Genomic DNA, 15327 nt, shown 5'->3' on the forward strand with positions numbered 1-15327 from the left:
CATACAGCTCAAACACTGCCCAGGCCTAGGTTTTCAGAGCTAGAGAAACCTCCCCTGAGTTGGGAGGTGGAGGTGTTTGTTGGGGTGTGGGCTTGTGTTTCTCCACATGAGGCTGTGGAGGGAAACAGCAGGGCATCTCTGTCATCTGGAGGAGTTTTGTGGTGGGGAAGAAAATTTCACTCTCTCTGCACTGGCTGCTGTATCCTCTTCCAGGGGGGAAAATCAAAGGGCTGATGCCCCAGGGACTGAGGTCTGTGGCCAGGCACTGTCCTGGGTCATGCTGACTGGGCAGCCTGCTCTGGCACACCTGACAGGAGGGAAAGGTGTTAGTGGGTTTGGCACAGCAAGCTCTGCACCACACTTAATCCCTGAAAGTCTTACTTGTTTAAAGGCATGAATAGTCTGATAGTTCATGGCTAACTAGAAAATGAGATCTAGTTAACAAGGTATGTATTAGGACACCAGTGAGATTAAATCACTTGATTTTTAATGGCAGTAATAAAATACTTCAGCCCCATGGTACAAAAGCCTCAGCAACAGCTGATGTTAGTCTTGGTTTCTCTCCACGGCTTTGAAGACCATGCTGTCAGGGACAAAGTGACTGGTACCTGACTTCATGTCAGAGCCTTATTCAGGGCACTGTAGAGGGGAGAGGAAGGGAACCCCTTCCTGGGGATGCTGGGCTCAGGAGGCAGAGCTGTGCAGGGCTCTGGCATGGACTTCCTGTATCAGACTGTTTTCAAAACAGCTATTCTGCTTCTCAGGGTTTGCAGAAAAATTCCAATAGTCATGAGGACCACAGAAAAGGTTTTTAAGGGCTCAGAGATATAAGAAATGTAAGGGCACAGGTCAAAAGCTAACATTTTCAAGGGCAGATAAAGCCCTGAGGCTGTAAACAACTCAGTGTGGGACAGCTGACTCTGTGTACAGGTGAGAACAGCCTAGAACAGCTACTGTGATGTGCTCTCCAGGAGATGAGAAACAGCTGGCAAAAAAAAAGGCCTTTAGCTTGTTTTCTTTCTCGTTGATCGTCCACTTCTGCTAACCAATCCCTTGGTGTGACTTGTATCAGAAGGGCAATGGTGATGTTGTTTCTTACTCTTCCTGCACTTAGGATCTGTATTTCCAGAGCCTGCTGCAGGCTCTGACCCTTTGCAAGTGCCAGTGACCTGTTAGCATGCCAGGCACAATGGGGAGGTTTTGTCAAAGTGTGTGGCATGACTCGCTCCATTTGCTTACCCTTCTTGCAGAAACCATACAGGAATTAGTTTCCAGAGTAGTTTGCAACAAAGTGCTGATACGATTCAATTCAGTTCATATACAAGTACTTACTGATAGCCACCTGTTCTTCTGATGCTGTTGGATATTCCACGTGTGTGTGCCTGAGAAATACTTTTACTTGGGGTTGCTCTGTCTTGTGATGGCAAGCTGTCACTAAAGACCCCCAGGAAGGCAAAGCTTGTACTGAAGAGATGTTCTCCAGTGACTGGTAAGAGCATCTCCCACTTCTTTTTTTACGAGTAAAGCACTGCTCAGGCTGGAGCCTGCTCTTGTTTCAGTGAGCAACAGAGAGCCTTAATAGTCTTTGCTGCAGGGATTGATGCACCTTGCTGATGTGACAGAACATGATTCATAAATCACCAGTCTGGCACTGGAATGCTGCTGGAAAATCCCAGTTTAAAAGTTTTACATGGTACTGAAACAAAGCAGTCTGTCACACCTCTCAAGCTGCTCAGAATTCACGTGCATTTCCTTGTGTTTGAAACAAGGAGCAGCAATTTGGACCTCAGCTCCTTCTGAGAGTCAGGCTGATTCTCCAAAGCCTGAAGGTGTTTGGTCTGAGAGATGTGCACCTGCAATAGGTTACAAGCCAACAGAGCCTGCAGATGGGGGTGCATGAGGCAGAACCCTTGCACACAATGCACACAATCCTTGGCTTAAGCCACCTCCTCACAGCGATTGGCCTGACAAATTTTCTGTGCCCTTTCCTGCTTGTTTTTCCTTAAGAAACCCTTAAGTCTTTCCGTACTCCCTGAGAGGCCATGGGGAGAAGTCCTTGTGGTTGTGAGCCTGTGGCAATCCTGGTGACTACTGTCAGTATCAGATGAATGCTAGCTCCAAGCTGTGCCTGGCACTGTCACCCTCCTTGCACCTGCTTGCCTGTATTCTCCACTTGCCCATACAAGGACCACCCAGGCCACCGTGGCCCTGGGTTTTAATGGATGAATCCTCTCACAGGCTTCACAAACAGAGCCAGAAGAGTAATCTGGTACTAAAAGCTTGCTGGAAGGGTCAGGAAACCCTTGATGAGCTGCAGGTGTGAATGTTGTACTGTGACAGAGTAAGTCACCTGACTGAAAGGGCCAAAACATTGTGACACACCTGTGAGAGGCCACCTTTTGAATTTCTGGCTTTTAGCAGGAATTTGATTCAAGAAGATCTTCAGATTTTATGCAGTTGCTTTTGTGCAATTACCTGGAGATCAAAATATTTAGTCATATTTCCAACTCCCCTTCCTAACAAACACCTTCCCGGCAGGATGGCTGTACATTCTGATAGATAACCAGCTATCTTCTCATATCTAGAAAATTAATTTTAAAAATATATACTGTGTGTATATACCACATCTGCTTAGTCTTGTGTGCTCCTAAAGCCTTCTAACTTGGAATCACAGAATGGTTCGGGTGGAAAGGGACCTTAAAGACCATCTTGTTCCAACCCCCTGCCATGGGCAGGGACACATTCCACTAGACCAGGTTGCTCAGAGCCCCGTACAGCCTGGCCTTGAACAATTACAGGGATGAGGATTCCAAAGTTTCTCTGGTCAACCTGCTCCAGTGTCTCACTACCCTTACTGTAGAGAGTATTTTCCTAATATCTAATCTAAACCTGCCCTCTGTCAGTTTAAAGCCATTTCCCTCTTGTCCTTTATGTACTCTTGTAAAATGTCCCCCTCCAGCTCTCTTGCAGCCCCCTTTAGGTACTGGAAGGTGCTGTAAGATTTCCCTGGTGTATTCTCTGGGCTGAACAACCCCGTTTCTCTGAGCCTGTCTTCATAGGAGAGGTGCTCCAGCACTCTGATCATCTTTGTTACCTCCTGTGGACTTCCTCCAGCAATTCCATGTCCTTCTCATGTTGAGGATCCCAGGGCTGGATGCAACACTCCAGATGGGGTCTCAGCAGAGTGGAGCGGAGGGGCAGAATCCCCTTCCTTGACCTGCCGGCCACTCTGCTTTTGATGCAAACTTTGCACTTGGCCTTGTGGAGCTCCATAAGGTTCACACAGGCCTACGTTTCAAGTCTGTCCAGATCCTTCTGGATGGCATCCCCTCCCTGCAGCGTGTCTGCTGCACCACACAGCTTGGTGATGTCAGCAATCTTGCTGACTCTGCACTCAATCCTATTGTCCAGGAGTGCCATAAAGGTGTTAAACAGTGCTTGTCCAAACTGACTCCTGAGGAACACCATTCATCACTGATGATGGAAAAAGAGCCATTGATTTTAATTTTGCATGCTGTCATCCAGTCACTTTATCCACTGAGTAGTCTATGCACCAAAACCACACCTCTCCAGTTTACAAACAAGGGTGTTGTGCAGGACAGTGTCAAATGCTTTGAACAAGTGCAGGTAGATATTGTCAGTCCCTCTTCCCTTATCCATCAACACTGTAATCCTGTTGTGGAACACCACCAAATCTGGCAGGCATAATTTGCCCTTAGTGAAGCCATGTTTGCTGTCACAAATCACCTCCTTATTTTCCATGTGCTTTAGCATAGTTTCCAGGAGGATATGCTCCAGGATCTTTCCAGGCTCTGAGGAGAGACTGACTGGTCTGCAGTTCCTCAGGGTGCAAGGTTGCTGCCTGCTTTTCCCAACGATTTATTCAGCCAGGCCACTTGTGCTGAAGTGTCTTGTCTTATGGATGGAGGACAGAGTATTCACTTGTACGTTCCTGCAGTGAAAAAAGAAGATAGGCTAGAAAGCAGCTGATTTTTTTTAAGGCTCAGAAAGATTTATAGTAGTGACTGTAGAGCTCAGATCCCAACACACTCAGTAAACAAATGCCTACTTCTACTAGTGAGGGTTTGTGCCGATGGAATGTAATTTTTCATTTATGTTTAATGATTGACCTGGCCTGGAGAGCAGGGGAAAGTAAAGCATTTGTTATTTCAGTCCCTGTTTCTGTCTTGGATTATATGCTTTGCATGTGGGGACACGTTGCAAGGAATTGCCCATCTGGGTAAAGTGACCTCCAGCCAGGAGGTGACTCACCACTGCTTTCCTAGGCTGCAGCCATCCAGTCCCACTGTGCCACACTCCATTGCTCTCAACAGCTGCTGGGGCTCAGCCATGTACAGGTTTAAGTGCTTTGCCACCTGAAGAGCATTTGCAGATACACAGTGAAATGTGAGGATGACCCCGTGTTTGATCAAGCCCTTAGGAAATGCTTTTGCAGAGGAAAGTTTGGCTTACTTCTCCGACTTCGAAAGAATATTCTGCACCCTTGTGTGAGCTGTGTGTGAGAAGGTATGTAGAAACACAGAACACTTTGGGTTGGAAGGCACCTTGAAGGCCATCTAATTTCAATCCGCTTCCTATGGGCAGGGACACCCTCCACTAGACCAGGCTGCTCAGAGCCCCGTCCAACCTGGCCTTGAACACTTGCAGGAATGGCGCTTCCACAGTTTCTCTGGTCAACCTGTGCCAGTGCCTCACCAGCCTCACAGTAAAGAATTTCTTCCTAAAAGCCAATCTAAACCTGCCCTCTGCCAGTTTAAAGCTGTTTCCCCTTGTCCTGTGTCCTTGTAAACAATTCCTCTCCAGATTTCTTGTAGGCTCCCCTCAGGTATTGAAAGGCAGCAGATTTGTCAGAACTGAGGCATTTTTATGTGAGTTTTAACACAACTTGAAATCGGACCAGGGTTTGCCATGTCTCACAGGATCACAAAGCATGTGCATGTTCTGGCACATGTTCAGCCTTCAGAAAACTTCATTTATAGATTGGGGGAAACAAGTTTCCTTGGGTGAGCTGACTGTCATTATAGGTTACGACAGCCCTTCCCAGACCACTGGCTTAAACAGGAAGGGAGAGAGACGTCTGCCCTGTCTTCAGTTTGACAAACCAAACTTGTCCACAGTATTTTGCTGCACAAAACCATCACCCAAAATAACCCCATTCTCGTGTGTTGGTTTATATTTGCAATTATACTTTGCAGCAGGAAGAAAACTATGTTAATTACATTTCACAGAAGAAACATTCCTCTTGTGCTTTCCTAGAACGCCTGTAGGGAGATTACTATGTCGAAATAAAAACCCAAACAAATAAACCAATAGCTGTTTTCATTGGAGAGCCTAATTTCCGCCTTGTTGCTTATTAGAGTAGGGCCTGGGCTGATGACGAGATTTTCTGGAGAGTAAGAGCTGGAAAACCTGCACAAGAATTGCTTCTGCCAGGCACAGGCCCTGCATGATGACAAGGTGTTCTTAGGAAGTTAGGAAAAGCTTTTGCAGAGGAAAGAGCAATGAGAGTGCATTGTATTGCATTGAGAAAGGAGTGGAGAAATATTGTCACTTTTAAAATTGTTTTAATGTCCATGGATTTCTAATCCATTTTGCATCAGTAGTTCAGCTACTTTGACCATCTTGCTGTCTTTCAGAGTTGATCACTGGGAGGAGAAATACCATTTCCAGAAAGCCAGAAGATGTGTATGCAGCCTAATGGAATTGGAGAAGCTCCTGTTTCCCTAGAAGTTACAGATAGGTTTGCCATACAGTAAAGCAGACTTCTTGGGCAGCAAAATCTGAAACTGGAGCAGGGTGAGAAGCCAGTGCTCTGGGGAGGCTTTCCCAGCTGGGAGCATAAGGGTGCTGGAAAAACCTCACCAGAATTGCCATCAGGCTTACCTCTGTTAAAATCAGAATATAACTTGTAAATACCAGGGGCTGGAACAGAACTGAAAATTGTGAGCCAGGCTGCTGTGTTTATACATGGCTGACTGGTGTAAATGGCCAGAATAATCTCTTCTCTGGCTGTTAAAAACTAGGGAGAATCCAAAGGCCTGTGCATAATTTAATTCTTAGAGTTACAAGTGGGTGCTGTAACTAGTGCTCATCAATGTGACTTTATGGAAAGTAGCTTTAACACAGAACAACCGCAGTGCAGGAGGAATAACTGCATTTGGCCAAATGCAAGCTGATAAACCCGGTAGTACGCGAACTTTTCCTTCAGTCTGATGTGTGCAGGGGGGTCAGAGTAAAAGACGGCCTGTTTCAGCTTTAAAAATGCACAGATCCTCATCCTCTGGCTTGTATCATCTGTACACTGTGGTAATTGACTCTTCTAGTCTGTCTGTATCACCAGTTCAGGCCGGGGGGAGTTGTCAGCTTTCCAGGCAAGATCTTCTGGGTATTGACCTGGACCCCTGGATAGCCCCTGCAGCTGTTCCAACATGTAACAAGGGAGACCACAGGCTCGCCTTTGCCCCCTTTAATTGCTAAGCAGGGATGGGGTAGGAAAGAAGCAGACAGGCTAATTGTCAGCAGGCCTTACCGTGGTGAAAGGGGAGCAGCCCTGCTGTCTCAAGCTTCAATTTGAAGCATCTGTGTAGCCCACGTAATCAAAAGAGCCTCTCTCTTTCCCTGCCTCCAGTGTGCAATCTGTGTATGTGCAAAACAGAGCTGTTCTTCACTGAAGTCTGTGGGGACGCCTCCCTGCTAAAGAAAGATACTTAAAACCTACAGCCAAGGAACGCAATTACTTGGCTGGGTTAATTTTTTCTTCTCTTCTATTTTGCCTCTGTATTTTTCCTTGATCAATGTGTGAAATGCTAGTACAATTGGAGTTCAGAGCAAGCTTTTAGTATCATCTATGCCTCGTCTCCTTTGTTGGCATTATCAAGCCAGGAGATGATAAGCAAAATGTGCAAATTATTCTTACCTCAAGACTTAGAGTGGCCTGCTTTTTAAAAAAATACATTTAATAACCTACCCAATAACTGGATCTGATAACTATTTGATCTCTAAGAGAAAGCTTGTGCCCATACAGTGGCTTTGCAAGATCAGAGCCATAATTAATGGTACTTTTGCTGAAAATTATTGAAGTCACATGCTATAACATCAGTGTGGGAAGGGCAGGTATGGTAGACATGAAGCTAAATGAAAGGCAAATTTTAAAAAATCTTGCTATGGTAGTTTGCGTTTCTTATTATTTTGATGCTACTGTTTTTTAATCATCATTGAAAAATCTACGTTATTCCTATCATCTTAAGACCCCAGACAAGCCAGTGAGGGTGCCTTGTAACTTGCCTGTGAAGCAGCAGTGTTACACCCCAGCAATGACACTCCTAGCACTGCCCAAAAGAGAGCCATGGATAATATTCCCTGGACAGCCCACCTTCCATCGCCCTTGCTCTGAGACTTGATCCTGCCTTTCCTCTTGTAAAAATCTGTGTCCAGTGGGACTGCAGTGTGTTACACTGCTCTCTCTCTCTCAGGAGAGCAGCTACCTAGAAACTGGGTAGGATGAGTGAATCTGCTGACCTGGGAGATTGAAGGTACACATACAAATGTCCAGTGTGTCAACCTGGCTTCTTTGCCTGGAGGAGAGGAACAGAGACATCCATGACCATGAATATTTGCTGAAATTAAGCCTTCTTCTTTCCGTCTTTACTTAAGCCTGTAACAGAAGACTAGGAATAATCTCACTGGAACTTGCTGTGATCCAGCACTCTCCTTTGCTGTTGATTTTTTAAGGAGGGGTTTTTAGGGAGCCTGGGTAATTTAGCTGTGTAATATGCCCCTGCCTGCACTTTTAGGATAGAGCAGAAGTAGGATGTGTCAGGGATGTGGCAAACTCCCGTGGGATGCGACTGCATCAGTGCCAATGAAGGTACGGGTGCCAGAGTTCCTATAGCACTTCCTTCAGGGACTGGGTGCCATAAAAAATGCTTTTCAGCCCTGCAAGAGAGCACAGAGTTATCTGCTGACAACCTGCCTCCTGAGATCTGCCTTCCCCAGCCTGGCTCAGCCCACATGTCTCTGCCCTGTCGCTGCCCTGCTGCCTGAGGTGAGACCAACTCAGCACCAACCAGCAGTCGAGCTTCTTACTTTTGCCTGATCAATTGCTGAGATGAGATCTAGTCTGTGTTTCAACATCAGTTATTTTGGGTATAGCTGATCAAGTTTCTCCATATAGAACAGATGTTGCTTCCCAAAATTGCCTGTCATCCTCTGTGTTCACATTTTCCATGGGTGAGGAGAAGTCATTTGACTTCTTTGTGATAAACAAGACTCAGTGAGCAAAATAGCAGTGCTGGCTTGTTATTTATTGACTGGTAATGTTCCTCCTAATGCAAAGAGCTCTGATGCTGCATATGCGCCTCAAGAGTTAGTTGCCCTGTCAGCTGCCCTTTCTTATTGTTCGCTTCAGATCCTGCTGATTAACTCACTTTCTTAGGCTTTCCTCCAGTTAATGTATAGCTGCAGTTTGCATCCTGCTTTGCGTCCATATGCCAACCACAGTTTGCCATTTATTCTGCCAAATTTATAGCTACACACTCAACCAATAATCTGTCTAGGTAGCCAGTATGAATTATGTGCAAAACGTTATTTTCTAAATCTGGATGTGATTATCTCTCAATTGTGTATTTCCGAAAGAGCATCTCCCTTCCAAAGAGAGCTGGTAAGCCAGGAGGGAGAGAAGGACTCGCCAAAAGTGTTTGTGCTTCTGTGCTTAATGAAAAGAAACCTTTTTACTTTTTCCCAGACACTTGTATCTGAACTGTTCAGTCTATCAATTTATCATATTTTCTTGAAACATTATACTTTTAAGAAAATATCTCCTTTGATTCGCTGATGGTAAAACCTGTCAGGTGTAAGTTATTGCTTCACATTTCATTTAAAAACCCTTTCAAGTTTCAAAAAATTTTAATATACAAAACACAAGAAGAAATTGCTGGATCTGAGTGATGTTCTCTATTGGCACATTTATTGCTTGTTGTACATACTGGGGTGATGACCCCAATATTAATTAAAAGAAGTGTACTGACATGCAGAAGGTGTTCTGGCTTTCCAAGCTAGAGCCAGAATGATTCACTGCTGCAGTGGAGAAGCATGGTTCCTGTAGAGCTCCTGCCTGGATCAGCTTTGCGAGAAAACAGCCGCATCACCTCCAAGCTTGAGCAAGCTCTGGGGAATCTCTCCATGATTCAGTCGAGATGGGACAGGCCTTGACCCTGGCCTGCTGATTTTTGATTCTGCCACAAAATCAAATCAGCTTCTTGGCCAAACAACTTCCTCCCCAAGCTCAGTCCCCAACTCTTTAATTTCCCTTCAGCAGGCCCACAGATGGGTTTTTCCTCCCACTCCACCAGCAGGGCCCCCACACCCTGGGGCGAAGTGCCTGGGACATGTTTGCTTTCACACTGACTCAGTTCTGCGCCCGTCCTGCCTCAGACCACAGTGGCCCTGGGCTGAGAGTTGAGAAAACTGTTCACAACAGAAGCTGAAGCCACGTGAAATCTGATGGGTTTCTAATATGTAGCCAAGCCTGTGTGTGAGGTCAGGTTTATTGACAGGGTCACAACATGCAAACAGCACACAATTCCCCTGCTCCAGACCCAGAAAAGATGCCTTGTGTACAGATAACCACAGATATGCAGGGTGGAATCCTGGGTTGCGTAATGCCTGGCACCTCTCCAAATTATCTGTTTTGCACTGGCCTCTTCCAGGAGGAACTCAGAAAGTGTGTCTTGTGAAAGATTTGTCTCTGGGATTGGGATCAAACTTTTTTGGACTCTCTGCTCCTCGTGCTGCAATTCTTATGTAGCTGTGTGTGGAGACATGACATGAGCTCAACATGGTAAATATGGAATGCGAAATCAAGGCTGCTGTGTGATAAGGATGCCTGGGACCCAGTTAGGACTCTGTCATGCTCTTCTCAGTTATGCACAGAAGCAGTGCACAGAGCAGTTGGCCCATCATCTCCCTGTCTACCTCTTCGCTGTCCTGCTGTGCTCTGCTCTGTTTCTTGCAGCAATGGGGTGGCTCTCTGTGCTTTGCCAGCAGAGCTTCATGAAGGTGCATCCGGAGGCGTGCAGAGTGCGTGGAATCATTCCTGCCGTGCCCTGCCAAAACTCCCCGCATCAGGGAAAACAGGCATCTTGTGACTTTCCAAGTTTCACAATACAGAGTGAGAAGATGCCATTTTTTCCATCCCCATTCTGCATATTCAGATTTTTCCATTAGTGTCCTTTCTCAGTAGGAGGAGAAAATTTTGCAGAGGATAGGAAACAGGGAACTGAGCAGAGGGGAGAGAGGGAAACAACTTGTCACAAAGTTTTTGCAATGCTTGTCTGAGAAGCAACCTTCTGTAAAGCTGTTTCCTACCATCAAATTCCCCTCAGCACTCAAGCTGTGAGCCCTGAGCTGGCAAACTGATAGTGAGCATGCATGGGATTTAAGCACACACACCTTGCATGCTTTCCTTCGTCCTGGAGCATTATCTCTGCAGCAGTGTTCAGGCTTCAGACTGAGCTCAGCTCCCACTTAGATGAGAAAGTCTCATCCCCCTGTTCTCAAAAAATTGCTTTTTGAGGGTTACATACATTACAAAATGGCACACTTATGAAAATATGGTGTACACCATATATTCTTTCACTGGTCATTCTTGTTTCTAAGAGTACTTCATGCTATTGTTGTGTTTCTTATTTTCCAGTTGAAACAAACGCAATTCTTCTCCTGTCAATTCAGAGACGAAGCACAGCTACAAACCCAGCACTGAAAAGCTGGTGTTTTGCTCTTCACACTGGTAACTTTGCTGACCAGAAAATAACCTAATGTTTCTGTGCTGGTTTAATTCCTGCTGCTACATGGACTTCAGTATTAAAATACATGAATTTCAACAGGAAGAAAAAAGATCTGGATTTTTTTTTCTAATTGGCTGTGAAAGTCAAGGGAGGAAACATCAGTGGGGTTCCATTTTAGCAAGTTATAGAGAGCTGAGCTGTATTTATGCTGTAGCAGAAGCAGCCTCTTGCCTCTCTGAAACCTGGGATCTGACTGAGGCTGTCCAGCCTCCAGGATTTGTGAGCCACAGGTGTATGGCAGTTTCTCAAATATTAATTTTTTTCTTCACTTTTCAAAGCTGTTCCTAAAAAGCCATTAGAAAATGGGAACAGGTAGTGACTAGTCCCAGAAGTCAGAGGCAAATGAGTGGGCTCTCTATGAGTGGAGGGAGATAAGGACAGACCAAAAGACTGTGCAATGTGTCAGACACTGGCACTTTCTAATATGCTGTCAGCCTGTGGTGGGGTTGTTTCACGGAAAATCACTGTTCTGTCCCAATTTCTCACCTACTGCAGGTCTAGATCAGTACTGTGCCTAGTTCTGCAGCTCCTCGAGGAACTGCTGGGGCTGACTCTGGGAAAGTGAGAGACTGTAACTCCTTTTGTTGCTCCAAGTGGTGCAAAGGAAAAGATACAGAGCTATGCTGCAAAGCATGTACAATCAGGGTGCCCTGCTCACACATGTAAGGAGCAAATCTCTGTTGTAATTTCTTTATCAAACAGATCTGACACCCATACCTCTTCTGCATACCAAATATTCTCCTGGGCCTGGACACGAGCACTGTGGTGGTCTGTGCAGTCTATTTAAGAGGCAGAAAGGTTTGTTTGAAGTCTACCCACTGTTGTATGTAAGATTTTCCTCACTTTTGAAGCTTTAATCAGGAAAATGTAATGGCTTTGGGAGATATATTGGTTGACACACTGAGTTTCCAAAGAGCATTTTATTGTAGCAATGTAAGAAAGCTTTGCTTTTCATCTGTCTTTCACAGAAACCTGTCTTTACTGAGTGTGCTTTTCTTTGGGATATCCTAGTTGCAAAACAGTACCTGATAAAATTCTTAATGCTGCTGAAGAAATTAACCTCTCTCTTCCAGCCTTAGTCTTTGCCATCTAGTTTTTGCTCATGTTCATCTCCAAACTTGTTTTTTGTTGAACAAAACTCAACAAAACCCAGCTGTCCTGAAAGCTGACTGAGCACTACAGGCCACTGCAGGCAGGCTGGGACTTCCCAAGCCAGCCAGAGGTATCACTGGGCATCACACTGATGTCCCAGCTCAGGATCTTAGGTAGGTGCTGGAGGTCGCACAGGGAGGCACTGATACAGCTTCTTGACAACACAAAACAGCAGCCTAACCACAGGTTTCCAACACAGCCCAGGATGGAAGGCATTGTGGCCAAAAGCTTTGTTCGACAGGACAGACAAGTAGAAAACGTCACCTACATGCAGCAAATTACAGCCTGTCACAGCCATGCTCTGCACAGACCCTGACAGCTCTTGAAAGCCGGAATCATGTACCCTCCCACCTGTACAAACTCAAGCAAGTCGCTTCTCCTGTGCCACCAGCAGACATGCGTTCTGTCCAGAATTAGGGATTTTAATGTGGGAAGTGAAAATGGTGAAAGTTCCCTGCTTTCTGCCCTGCTTGTTCCTTATCTGTGAGACAACAAGAAGCACAAATCCTACCAAGGCAAAGGATCTTTCAGCTAGACAAAATGATTTATAGGAGCAATAACCACATAAGGATAGGCATGGGACAAGTGCTAAATTTACTACAGCTCTGTACAGGCTAATCTTGCATGAAATGAAGACATTTAGTAATAGCTGTGTCTTCTTTAGTAATAGCTTCTGGATTCCTACAAAACATCCCTGTTGTTCCTTAGTTCTTACAAAATCAACCATATAGCTTTGGCAACAGACTCAAAAACACTGTCATCTCCCTGCACACTGGAAATATCAGTTGTTTGCCAGAAAAACTCCCAGGGGGTCACGTAGAGACTGCTGGGAGACAAGAGTTCCAGGTTCTTGCAAAACATTTGCCTTGAGGTGCAACAGTAATAATTGACCTGCACAGGAATGTCTGTAACTAACTGCAGGAAGCCTCTGATCTAATGGCTCCATCAGCACGACTGGTAACTGCTGCTGAACTTGGTGAAACAGGCTGTTTACATAATATGTGTTTTCCTGACAGTCTGATACACAGTAATACACCATTATGCAGATCACAAGTGTTGGTTTTGGCCAGACGGCAGCTCTAGAGGATCTTTGAGCATATGGTTGTTTTTCAGTTCTGTGTCTCTTGATGAATGGTTTGTAGGGAAAGTACGGTTTTCAGGCTTAAAATTTAATCCAGGGTGTGGACAGGAGAGCAGGACGCAGCACACCCAGTCCCACATCCAGTGGTGTGAGCCACTGGCTTCACTCTGTCTCCATTTTTGCTCTGTCAGATGGAAGTAGTTTTTCACTGATGGTCAGGACTGGTATTTGGGATCAAATGTACTTGGCTACCTAAGGGCCTGGCTTGGGGTTCCCTGGAGTCAACAGCAGTGGCCTTTTGGAGCCACCCTAGTAACTAAGTATCAGCTACTGCGTGATGCTCAAACCAACATTTCAAAGAGCACCCACTCCAGCTGGAGTCTTGTGTCTGCATTCAAGGGCTTCAGCAAACTGGTTTCCAGCAGCACCGAGCTGCAGATACAGTGGGAGATGGTAAATCTGTCTAAATCTGCAGAAGATCATGCTGCTGGAATCCTAATTATTGAAGGCTTTTTTTGGTTGAAAAGTCTTTCCTGAGTTACCATATAACAATGGTCACATAGCTCCAAAAATAAAAGCTAGGACAGTCCTCATTAAGGTAGATCCTTACATACAGAACTTCTAAGGATATGCTATATACTGTGTTTTCATCTGATTCTTCTTCTGGGATATTAGAACAGTCTCTTAAGAAGACTAAATTGAACTTCTGGCTCTTGACAATGGCAGCTCAAAAACATAATTAGTTAAGTGTGTGTGATGATATGATGGGCAGGTGCTGAGCTAACGTGGGTATGTTACTCCCGATATCTCTAAACATGCCCCAGAAGTGTCAGTGAGCACAGGATAACCGGTAACAGGAGCTGGTACCAACAGGTCTCTCTTGTCTGCTTGACTAAGGACACAGCAATCATCAGATGGGTATCACAAACAAGAAGAAAGATAACCACCTTGAAACAGTAAATATTCTGCCTTCTGAGAGGGCTGTTTGGAATGTTTTCCTGTGTTTGAATGGCACCTCGTTGTCCTTTTAAAGAAACATCAAATGGAAGAGTGTCTGAGACTCCTCCAGCACATCCCAGCTGATGCAGAATCAGTCCAGAGCTATGGACATCCAAGCTGCCACAATTGCCCATCAGCAGGGCTGATGTACTGCTCCACAGCAGACATAGAATTTCACCCCATGGTGTGCCTTTTTTCCCAATCCCAGTCATGGCACTCTTCCTACTGGAACTATAGGTGCTTTTTTTTTTTTCCCTTTCTCTCTCTCTTGTTTTTTTTTTAATTTTTGTTTGTTTGTTTGTTTGTAAAATATCTGGTATCTGGTGCCTGAAAAGGGCTCTGGAACAGACTTGACCAAAACACCGGAGAAAGGAGCCAGAAGGAATACAAATGAATAGCAAAGGAGAGAGATTTCCTCATAAAGATGTACCAGTCTTCTTTAATTAGATCACCACTGGCTCTTGGGCACCTTTACAAGCAAGTTTCTGGATGCAGAATTCCTACTGAGACAATTAGTACTACTGATTCGTTTTTTTTACCCAGGTCAGACCAAAAAATACAAAAGGCCATATTCTGCACCATCTTTGCAATTCTTGTTGCACCATGCATGCCCTGGAGAGCAGCTCTACAACTTTGTGGAAACATTAACACCTCTTTGGTGAATTTTATGTTCAGATTTATTTCTTCCAGTAAACATTAGATATTCCTATCCCCTGCAGAACAGGGCACAAAAGTTTTCTGGGAAACTGAGCTCTGGCTTTTCACAAAAGGAGGACAGACTTGCCCTGAAGCCCTCCTACACGGTACCAAATACTGTGCATTCAATAGACCTGCTGGTTAATGATCTCGCCCATAAGTAATGTTTTAACCTTAGAGTGGTTTTTGTTTGCTTCAAAAGCCACAAAGCCAAAGAGGAAGTGTAGGAGAACGTGGGCAGGACAGTGGCCAGGAGCCTCATGACCTCATCTTTTTCCGCCACATGGGGATTGGTGGCTGTGCTTGGGACAGGGTTTAAATTCCCAGAGCTCAGAGATGTCAGGCAGTCGGGGGACGAGGGGAGAAAGCCAGAGCTGCTGGGAGCCAGCTGGAGCTGCTGCTGGGATCACTAAGAGTGCTCTTGTTGTGGCTCACTCCTCCAGCACCAGAAAAGGTAATTTTCTTTTGCTTTGTTACCTGGCATGTGCCAATCCATCTGCAGCTTTGGTCTAGGAAACACTGAGCAGATCTTTG

The sequence above is a fragment of the Coloeus monedula genome (assembly GCF_965178545.1).
Source record: "Coloeus monedula genome assembly, chromosome: 5".
Lineage (NCBI taxonomy): Eukaryota > Metazoa > Chordata > Aves > Passeriformes > Corvidae > Coloeus > Coloeus monedula.